Below are 11,800 nucleotides of genomic sequence, written 5' to 3'. Positions count from 1 at the left end.
CTCTCACTCGCTCTCTCTTCAGATTATTTTCAAAACACTGCTCATTTCCTTCAGGGGGGGGGGTTGAAACAGAAATGAGCACAGTGCAGTTGGCGAGATGATTACATATTTGACTAACACATTTGATCACCCACCAGTTCTCCAAAAAATTAGCTGCATTGGTATAACTCTGATTGTGCTTCTCCTTCGAGAAGTTCATCCCTGTGCCCTTGGCCTTCAGTAGACGGAGAGAGCGATAAAGATTCTTCCACATGAAATGGTTAAGAGCGATACATCCCCAACCAGAGCTTGGATGCTCTACATCATGGCAGCTAGGACAGATGTACTGGTGATGAATGGGTATTTAATGAAGCAGGGATGACACGTGAAACAATGAGAGCAGAGAGCAGAGGCAGTGGGTGGCAGGCCTGAGTAACAGAAAATGTTCAATCACAGATTTGGTACACAGGCGTGCATCAGAGAATGAGCACTCCCCCTGTTGACCTAGATAAAATCTAACAGCAGGCATCGCTCTATCTCTATCTCCCGCTTCCTCAGTCTTCTCTTCTCTCTGTTTGTCTCTATAGCTCACTTCCTCACTGAAAAACATGTATTTAGGCATAAAAAGGAAAATAATATTCAGATTACTCTAATTGGTAGACAGACAAGCAGATGATGCAGCAACACATTGGTGGCTCTCCTACAAGTCCCTGATGTTGCATTGTGTTTGTGGGGTCGTTTTCTGTGTGATGTGAGAATGTAGATGGGTGTTGAGATGATCAATGGCAGCGGTTCAGGTAAAAATCATCACTGAATGGATCTTGTCCTCTATGGTTCCTGTGCTATCTTCCTCTGCTTTGATTCCTGCTCCACCCTGGTTTGAATGTAAAGCCCGACATCTAGTGGCCAAATATAAGAATGTATCCTATCGAAATATTTTATTTTTTCACCCTACTATATCAAATCTTAGAACATTACATTTACATTTTACATGTCAGAAACTGGCACTAAGTGAATATAGGAGAGGGGTCATATAGCTAGCTATGACAAACGTTTTCAATAATCATTTTCTGAAAGTCTGCATTACATATTTTTTGTCATTGTATTGCACTCTAATCCCCTTCTGAATTTGTTTTGCGATGCATCAAAACAGACGTATCTAACTTAAATTACAACACTATTACCGTTCTACAGTTTGGCCCCAAAAAATGCTATTGCATTAACAAAAATAGGAATGTATTATATACTGTAGGCTTACTATGAATTACAGCTGCCATGCATTTGACTTGCTGCACCATATGCATATGGCAGTCATGTATCTCACAAAGGGCCAAAGCCTTGTGCAAACAAACAGAGCTTTGAGCTTATCTCTTTCACACACACAACCGCAAAGTGTAAAAACACCTACAACAACATCCCTTTAATGCGTACTACAGGTAGTGCTTCATGTCAATGTTACCAACGGTGACCCAAGCATCAGGGTCACAAAAACTGTAACTGGGTGTTATGAAAAGTTTACAACCTTCTAACAATCAGTAATGTAACAAGAATGGAGATTGGTTACTTGTATATTACATGAAACAGCCTCTTGAATAACTGAGCCTGAACAGGAAGTGTAAAAAAAAGATGTTATAACATGTTGAAAGATGTGCTAGAATGTAGATTCTAACTCTCTGACTGTTCCCCTTTCCAATAAATAAGGACATTCATTTTAACATCAATCTCTGAAATAAAATTTAAAATTGTATTAGTCAAATGCGCCGAATACATTACAGTGAAATGCTTACGAGCCTCTAACCAACAATGCAGTTTTTAAAAATACAGATACGAATAAAAAATAAAAGTAACAAGTAATTAAAGAGCAGCAGTAAAATAACAATAGCGGGGTACCGGTACAGAGTCAATGTAAGGGTTTTCCTGTGGTGAAGTAGAGGCGGACCAAAATGCAGCGTGGTGGTTATTCATGTTCTTTAATGAAGGAACTATACATGAAATAACTAACAAAACAATAAATGTGTGAAAACCAAAAACAGTCCTATCTGGTGCAAACACAGAGACAGGAACAATCACCCACAAACACACAGTGAAACCCAGGCTACCTAAATATGGTTCCCAATCAGAGACAATGACTAACACCTGCCTCTGATTGAGAACCATATCAGGCCAGGCATAGAAATAGACAAACAAGACATCCAACATAGAATGCACACTCAGATCACACCCTGACCAACCAAAACATAGAAACATACAAAGCAAACTATGGTCAGGGTGTGACAGTACCCCGCCCCCACCAAGGTGCGGACTCCGGCCGCAAAACCTGAACCTAGTCAATGTTTAGCTGTTTAGTTGAGGTAATATGTACATGAGGGTAGAGTTCTTAAAGTGATTATGCATAGATGATAACAACAGAGAGTAGCAGCGGTATAAAAGCGGGGGGGGGGGTCAATGCAAATAGTCTGGGTAGCCATTTGATTAGGTGTTCAGGAGTCTTATGGCTTGGGGGTAGAAGCTGTTTAGAAGCCTCTTGGACCTAGACTTGGCGCTCCAGTACCACTTGCCCTGCAGTAGCAGAGAGAACAGTCTATGACTACGGTGGCTGGAGTCTTTGACAATTTTTAGGGGCTTCCTCTGACACCGCCTGGTATAGAGATCCTGGATGGCAGGAAGCTTGGCACCAGTGATGTACTGGGCCGTTCGCACTACCCTCTGTAGTGCCTTGCGGTCGGAGGCCGAGCAGTTGCCTTACTAGGTAGTGATGAAACCAGTCAGGATGCTCTCGATGGTGCAGCTGTAGAACCTTTTGAGGATCTGAGGAACCATTCCAAATCTTCTCAGTCTCCTGAGGGGGAATAGGTTTGGTTGTGTCCTCTTCATGACTGTCTTGGACCATGTTAGTTTGTTGGTGATGTGGACACCAAAGAGCTTGAAGCTCTCAATCTGGTCCACTGCAGCCCCGTCGATGAGAATGGGGGCATGCTCGGTCCTCTTTTTCCTGTAGTCCACAATCATCTCCTTTGTCTTGATCATGTTGACGAAGAGGTTATTGTCCTAACACCACACTTCCAGGTCTCTGACCACCTCCCTATAGGCTGTCTCGTCGTTGTCGGTGATCAGGCCTACCACTGTTGTGTCATCGGCAAACTTAATGATGGTGTTGGAGTTGTGCCTGGCCGTGCAGTCACAAGGGAACAGGGAGTACAGGAGGGGACTGAGCACGCACCCCTGAGGGGCCCCAATGTTGAGGATCAGCATGGTGGATGTGTTGTTACCTACCCTTTCCACCTGGGGGTGGCCCATCAGGAAGTCCAGGATCAAGTTGCAGAGGGAGGTGTTTAGTTCCAGGGTCCTTAGCTTATTTGTGAGCTTTGTGGGCACAATGGTGTTGAATGCTAAACTGTAGTCAATGATTAGCATTCTCACATAGGTGTTCCTTTTGTCCAGGTGGGAAAGGGCAGTGTGGAGTGCAATAGAGATTGCATCAGCTGTGAATCTGTTGGGGTGGTATGTAAATTGGAGTGGATCTAGGGTTTATGGGATAATGGTGTTGATGTGAGTCATGACCAGCCTTTCAAAGCACTTCATGGCTGCAGACGTGAGTGCTACAGGTCGGTAGTCATTTAGGCAGGTTACCTTAGTGTTCTTGGGCACAGGCACTATGGTAGTCTGCTTAAAACATGTTGGCATTACAGACTCGGACAGGGAGAGGTTGAAAATGTCAGTGAAGACACTTGCCAGTTGGTCAATGCATGCTTGCAGTACACGTCCTGGTAATCCTTCTGGCCCTGCGGCCTTGTGAATGTTGACCTGTTTAAAGGTCTTACTCACATCGGTTGCGGAGAGAGTGATCACACAGTCTTCCAGAACAGCTGGTGCTGTCATGCATGTTTCAGTGTTATTTACCTCAAAGTAGTTTCGCTCGTCTGGTATGCTCGTGTCACTGTGCAGCTCTCGGCTGTTTTACCCTTTGTAGTCTGTAATGGTTTGCAAGCCCTGCCACATCCGACGAGTGTCAGAGCCGGTGTAGTATGATTCAAACTTAGTCCTGTATTGGCGCTTTGCCTGTTTGATGGTTCGTCTGAGGGCATAGTGGGATTTCTTGTAAGCTTCCGGGTTAGAGTCCCGCTCCTTGAAAGCAGCAGCTCTAGCCATTAGCTCAGTGCGGATGTGGCCTGTAATCCATGGCTTCTGGTTGGGGTATGTATGTACAGTCACTGTGGGGATGACGTCATTGATGCAGTTGTTGATGAAGCCAATGACTGATGTGGTGTACTCCTCAATGCCATCAGAGGAATCCCGGAACATATTCCAGTCTGTGCTAGTAAAACAGTCCCGTAGCTTAGCATCTCCTTCATCTGACACCTTTTTTATTGATCGAGTCACTGGTGCTTCCTGCTTTAATTTTTGCTTGTTAGCAGAATCCGGAGGATAGAATTATGGTCAGATTTGCCAAATGGGGGACGAGGGAGAGCTTTGTATACATCTCTGTGTGTGGAGTGAAGGTGGTCCAGAGTTTTTTCCCTCTGGTTGCACATGTAATAACATGCTGATAGAAATTTGGTAAAACGGATTTAAGGTTCCATACATTAAAGTCCCCAGCTACTAGGAGCATTTTCCTGTTTGCTTATGGCAGAATATAGCTCATTCAATGCTGTCATAGTGCCAGCCTCTGATTGTGGTGGTATTTAAACAGCTACGAAAAATACAGATGAAATATACAGATGAAAACTATCTAGGTAGATAGTGTGGTCTTCAGGTTATCGTGAGATACTCTACCTCGGGTAAGCAATAGCTCAAGACTTCCTTAGATATCGTGCACAAGCAGTTATTTACAAAAATACATAGTCTGCCTCCCCTTGTCTTACCAGACACCGCTGTTCTATCCTCCAGGTGCAGCGTATAACTAGCCAGCTGTATGTTGTTAGTGTCGTCGTTCAACCACGACTTCGTGAAGCATAAGATACAGTTTTGAATATCCCATTGGTAGTTTAATCTTCCGCATAGGTCATCTATTTTATTGTCCCAAGATTGCACGTTTGCTAGCAGAATGGAAGGAAGTGGGGTTTATTCGATCACCTATGAATTCTCAGAAGGCAGCCCACCCTCCGGACCCTTTTTCTCCGCCTTCTCTTCACGCAAATCAAGGGGATCTAGGCCTGTTCCAGAGAAAGCAGTATATCATTCGCATCTGGCTCGTCAGACATGTTAAAGGAAAAAAAAGGATTCTGTCAGTCCGTGGTGAGTAATCGCAGTCCTGATGTCCAGAAGTTATTATCATTGTCATAAGAGACGGTAGCGGAAACATTATGTACAAAATAAGTTTAAAAAATAGAGTTTGTGAAGATGAAAAATGGTACTGGGCCGAGGACACGCACCTCAGGGCGAGTGTGGGGAGGAGGAACAGGGAGTACTGGGCTCTGGACACGCACAGGAAGCCGCCTCAAGGCAGAGCTGGAGGCAGCCAAAGTGGAGAGGCGGTGGTTTGAAGAGGCAGCACGGAAGCAGGGATGGAAGCCCGAGAGTCATCCCCAAAAACGTTCTTGGGGGGTGCACACAGGAAGTGTGGCGAAGCCAGGTAGGAGATCTGCGCCAACTCTCCGTGCTTACCGTGGAGAGAGGCGGACCGAGCAGACACCGTGTTATGCCGTGAGGCGCACGGTGTCCCCAGTGCGCAGGCATAGCCCGGTGTGGTACATAGCAGCGCCTCGTATTGGCCGGGCTAGAGTGGACATCGAGTCAGGTGCCATGAAGCCGGCTCAGCGCATCTGATCTACAGTGCGTCTCCTCGGGCCGGGGTATATGGCACCAGCCCTACGCATGGAGTCCCCAGTTCGCCAGCACAGCCCAGTGCGGGCTATTCCACCTCGCCGCACTGGCCTGGCTACGGGGAGCATTCAGCCAGGTAGGGTTGGGCAGGCTCGGTGCTCGAGACCTCCAGTGCGCCTTCAAGGTCCGGCCTATCCAGTGCCACCTCCACACACCAGTCCCCCCGCACCAGGCTGTCTCTCCGTCTGCTCCCTACAGGTGCTCCCGCCTGTCCAGTGCTGCCAGAGTCTTCCTCCTGCCCAGAGCTGCCAGAGTCTCCCGTCTGTCCTGAGCTGCCAGAGTCTCCCATCTGTCCTGAGCTGCCAGAGTCTCCCGTCTGTCCTGAGCTGCCAGAGTCTCCCGTCTGTCCTGAGCTGCCAGAGTCTCCCGTCTGTCCTGAGCAGCCAGTCTCCCGTCTGTCCTGAGCTGCCAGAGCCGCCTATCAGTCAGGAGCTGCCAGAGCCGCCCGCCAGTCAGGAGCTGCCAGAGCCGCCCGTCAGTCAGGAGCTGCCAGAGCCGCCCTTCACTCCGGAGCTGCCGGAGTCTCCCGCCTGTCCTGTGCTGCCGGAATCTCCCGTCCATTCAGGACCCGTGGCTAGGGGGTCCAAGGTCGGTGGCGAGGATCGCCGCTCTAAAGAGGCCATGGAGGCGGTTAAAGAGGTGGAGAAAGACTATGGTGGGGTCCATGTCCTGTGCCAGAGCAGCCACCGCGGACAGACACCCACCCAGACCCTCCCCTATAGGTTCAGGTTTTGCGGCCGGAGACCGCACCTTTTGAGGGGGGGGGGGGGTACTGTCACGTTCTGACCTTAGTTCTTTTGTTATGTCTTTGTTTTAGTATGGTCAGGGCAGGGCGTGAGTTGGGTGGGTTGTCTATGTTCCTTTTTCTATGATTTGGGATTTCGGTGTTTGGCCTGGTATGGTTCTCAATCAGAGGCAGCTGTCATTCGTTGTCCCTGATTGAGAACCATTCTTAGGTAGCCTGGTTTCACTTTTGAGCTGTGGGTGATGGTTACCTGTGTCTGTACCACACGGGACTGTTTCGATTTTCGTTTGTTCATTCAAGTTGTTATTTTGTATTTTTGTAGTGTTCGGTTTTATATATTAAAATGGACACTTACCACGCTGCACATTGGTCCGACCTCTCTTACTCCTCGTCAGAAGAAGAGGACAATCGTTACATATCAACTCTTCTTTCATCCCCAGAAAAGGCACCATACCTGTCACTGTGGCCACCTATGGCTGTTGCATTCACTGTCTTTAAGTTGACTAGGGTGAAATTAACAGGTTGTACTACAGTTCAAAAATAGCATACTAGGCATCAGCTATGGCATGAACCACCTCAGATCTCTGCTCAGTTCAAGAGTTCAAGGCTAAACAACATTTCCTCTTCAATAATCTGAACATCGATTGATGATCATAGAAAGGACACTTTCTTTCTTAAGGATGAGATACAGTAGATCAAAATATATATGCTCCTCACATAATTGGAGTGGTGCTTGCAATGTAAGTCGCTCTGGATAAGAGCGTCTGCTAAATGACTTAAATGTAATGTAAATGTCTCCCGTTCACTCACTTGACTACACTGGAATTGTGCACTTACTGATCAGAAATATGACTGCCTCATTTGGAGGTACCGCCACCTATGTGAAAACATCTCAATACTAGGTCCATAGTTCTGTACAATGATTAAAATGCAGTGTTAGTTCATTCATGCAATTGACTAACAAAGAGTAAAATGTCACATATGGTTCAAGTGGTATTGAGGTGCATTCACCCACGTGGTATATCCGCTGCTTCCACACTGCTAACTAGCGAAAGATCCCAGTTCAAGTTCCATTGTACTTCAGTGAACACACGTTACTTGTGTAATCTGTGTGAAACTAGCCTCAATACGTTTTTGCCACAATAATGACATTTGCGGTTTGCCTTCAAAATAAAAGTCCTAATTGAAACTGATAAAAATAGTGGAACATGCCATATTTGGATTAGATCAGGGGTGTCAAACTCATTCCATGGTGGGCCTAGTGTCTGCAGGTTTTTTAGTTTTTCCTTTCAATTAAGATCTAGACAACCAGGTGAGGGGAGTTCCTCACTAATACATTTCCGTAATTCATCAATCAAGTACAAGGGAGGAGCGAAAACCTGCAGACACTTGGCCCTGTGTGGAATTTGACACAAGTGGACTAGATAATGATTAACAAGGTTGGAATGTTATATAAATTAAACAAAAGACAATTAGTTAATTTGAAAAACAAAATGTATATATATATATAGATATCTGTTGATATTGCACTGTGGATATATTACACTTCAAAACTGCATTGGGGGCATACTTATATGCACTGTACTTATATATCCAGAGTCATATTCCTGTTAGGCTGAGAGAGGATCTCATGTCATATGATGTGGAAGTAATATGGCTACAGGTTCATCTGCCTCACCTTTAAATGCTATTCTCATTGGAAGTTGCTATAAACCCCCATGTGCTAAAAGTCAGTATTTGGACAAGACAGTATGTGCTCGATAATGTACAGTGGGGCAAAAAAGTATTTAGTCAGCCACCAATTGTGCAAGTTCTCCCACTTAAAAAGATGAGACGGGCCTGTAATTTTCATCCTAGGTAGACTTCAACTATGACAGACAAAATTAGAAAAGAAATCCAGAAAATCACATTGTAGGATTTTTTATGAATTTATTTACAAATTAAGTTTATCTCAATACTTTGTTATATTCCCTTTGTTGGCAATGACAGAGGTCAAACGTTTTCTGTAAGTCTTCACAAGGTTTTCACACACTGTTGCTGGTATTTTGGCCCATTCCTCCATGCAGATCTCCTCTAGAGCAGTGATGTTTTGGGGCTGTTGCTGGGCAACAGACTTTCAACTCCCTCCAAAGATTTTCTATGGGGTTGAGATCTGGAGACTGGCTAGGCCACTCCAAGACCTTGAAATGCTTCTTATGAAGCCACTCCTTCATTGCCCGGGCGGTGTGTTTGGGATCATTGTCATGCTGAAAGACCCAGCCACGTTTCATCTTCAATGCCCTTGCTGATGGAAGGAGGTTTTCACTCAAAATCTCACGATACATGGCCCCATTCATTCTTTCCTTTACACGGATCAGTCGTCCTGGTCCCTTTGCAGAAAAACAGCCCCAAAGCATGATGTTTCCACCCCCATGCTTCACAGTAGGTATGGTGTTCTTTGGATGCAACTCAGCATTCTTTGTCCTCCAAACACGACGAGTTGAGTTTTTACCAAAAAGTTCTATTTTGGTTTCATCTGACCATATGACATTCTCCCAATCTTCTTCTGGATCATCCAAATGCTCTCTATCAACTTCAGACGGGCCTGGACATGAACTGGCTTAAGCAGGGGGACATGTCTGTTACTGCAGGATTTGAGTCCCTGGCAGCGTAATGTGTTACTGATGGTAGGCTTTGTTACTTTGGTCCCAGCTCTCTGCAGGTCATTCACTAGGTCCCCCCGTGTGGTTCTGGGATTTTTGCTCACTGTTCTTGTGATCATTTGACCCCACGGGGTGAGATCTTGCGTGGAGACCCAGATCGAGGGAGATTATCAGTGGTCTTGTATGTCTTCCATTTCCTAATAATTGCTCCCACAGTTGATTTCTTCAAACCAAGCTGCTTACCTATTGCAGATTCAGTCTTCCCAGCCTGGTGCAGATCTACAATTTTGTTTCTGGTGTCTTTTGACAGCTCTTTGGTCTTGGCCATAGTGGAGTTTGGAGTGTGACTGTTTGAGGTTGTGGACAGGTGTCTTTTATACTGATAACAAGTTCAAACAGGTGCCATTAATACAGGTAACGAGTGGAGGACAGAGGAGCCTCTTAAAGAAGAAGTTACAGGTCTGTGAGAGCCAGAAATCTTGCTTGTTTGTAGGTGACCAAATACTTATTTTCCACCATAATTTGCAAATAAATTCATTAAAAATCCTACAATGTGATTTTCTGGATTTTTCTCATTTTGTCTGTCATAGTTTAAGTGTACCTATGATGAAAATGCCAGGCCTATCTCATCTTTTTAAGTGGGAGAACATGCACAATTGGTGGCTGACTAAATACTTTTTTGTCCCACTGTATGTGATATCAACAGAAAGGTATATTTTCTGGGTGACCTAAATATTGACTGGTTGTCATCAAGCTGTCCACTCAAAAAGAAGCTGTAAGCTGTATTTGATGCCTGCAATCTGGTTCTGTAATGATTTTCCTCCTCTTCGTCTGAAGAGGAGAGGCGAGAAGGATCGGAGGACCAATATGCGGCGTGGTAAGTGTCCATGGTATTTATTTAAACACATAAACTGAACACTCCATACAAAAACAATAAACGTAATGCGGAAACAATCACCACCCAAAAAACAGTGAAACCCAGGCTACCTAAGTATGATTCTCAATCAGAGATAACTAACGACACCTGCCTCTGATTGAGAACCATACTAGGCCGAACACAGAAAAACACCCTAGACACACAAAACATAGAATGCCCACCCGACTCACGTCCTGACCAACTAAAACAAACAATTAACACAATAACTAGGGTCAGAACGTGACAGGTTCAGGTTGTCTGTCAACCTACCAGGGTATTTATAAACAGAACAGTGATCATAATATAATAGCCATATCTAAAAATTACAAATAAAAGCTCCAAAGACTGGAGCTAAAATAGTGTATAAGCGATCACACAAAAGGTTTTGCAATGATTCGTATGTGAAAAATATTTGTTGGTCTGGTGTGTGTAATGAGGAACAACCTGACGATGCACTTGAAACATTCATGATATTTTTTTTCTTCTGGTTACTGATAGACATGCACCTATCAAGAAACTGACAGATAGAACTGCCAAATCTCCATGGATAGATGATGAATTGAAAAACTGTATGGCTGAGAGAGATGAGGCAAAGAGAATAGGAAATAAGTCTGACAACACAGCAGATTGGCAAACACACAGTAAATTGAGAAAACGCGTAACTACTCTAAACAAAAAGAAGAAAAAACTTTTCAATGGAACCAAGATAAATTATAAAAAAGAATACCAGAAATTAAATTCTTGGCCAAAAAGCGAACTCAGCTTCATCCTTCATTGAGGCAGATGGCCTTTGATGTTGCGAGCCACTTGAATATTTTTTTTGTTGACAAGTTTAACAAATTTAGGCATGACATGCAAACAACAAACACTGAGCTTTCATATTCATGCATATCGTACTAAATAATGAAAGACTATTATTGTAGTTTTGAGTTCCGCAAAATTTGATGTGGAAGAGGCTAACAAAATGGTTGCTATCTATAAATAAGGATAAGCCACCTGGTACTGACAAATCTGGATGATAAATTGCTGAGGTTGGTAGTGGAATACATTGCGACTCCTGTTTGCCACATCTTCAATTTATGCCTAGAAAACAGTGGGAGGCAAAGGTCATTCCGCTGCCAAGAATAGCAACGCACCCTTTAATGGTTCAAACAGCTGACCAATCATCCTGTTATCGATGCTTAGCAAACTTTTGGGAAAAATTGTTTTTGACCAAATACAATGTTATTTTACAGAAAACAAATTGGCAAAGGACTTTCAGCATGCTTATAGGGAAGGGCACTCAACACGCACGTCACTTACAAAAATGACTGATGAAATGTAAGAAATGTATAATAAGAAGATTGTGGGAGCTGTTTTGTTAGACCTCAGCGCAGATTTTGATATCATTGATCATAACCTATTGCTGAAAACCTGATGTGAATTTACATCCTCTGCCTTATCATAATATATATAATAATATATGTATTGAGAGTTACCTATTTAATAGAAGACAGAGGGTTTTATTTAATGGAAGCCTCTCTAATGCAAATAAGGTTGAGTGTGGTGTACCGCAGAGCAGCTGGCTTGGGAAATTTTTGTTTTCTGGTTTTACCAATGACATTCCACTGACCTTGAATAAAGCAAGTGTGTCTATGTACAGTGCCTTGCAAAAGTATTCATCCCCCTTGGCATTTTTCCTATTTTGCTGCATTC

Source organism: Oncorhynchus gorbuscha, linkage group LG11, assembly GCF_021184085.1.
Source record: "Oncorhynchus gorbuscha isolate QuinsamMale2020 ecotype Even-year linkage group LG11, OgorEven_v1.0, whole genome shotgun sequence".
In the NCBI taxonomy this organism is placed as follows: Eukaryota; Metazoa; Chordata; class Actinopteri; order Salmoniformes; family Salmonidae; genus Oncorhynchus; species Oncorhynchus gorbuscha.
Note: the sequence above shows the minus strand (reverse complement) of the source record.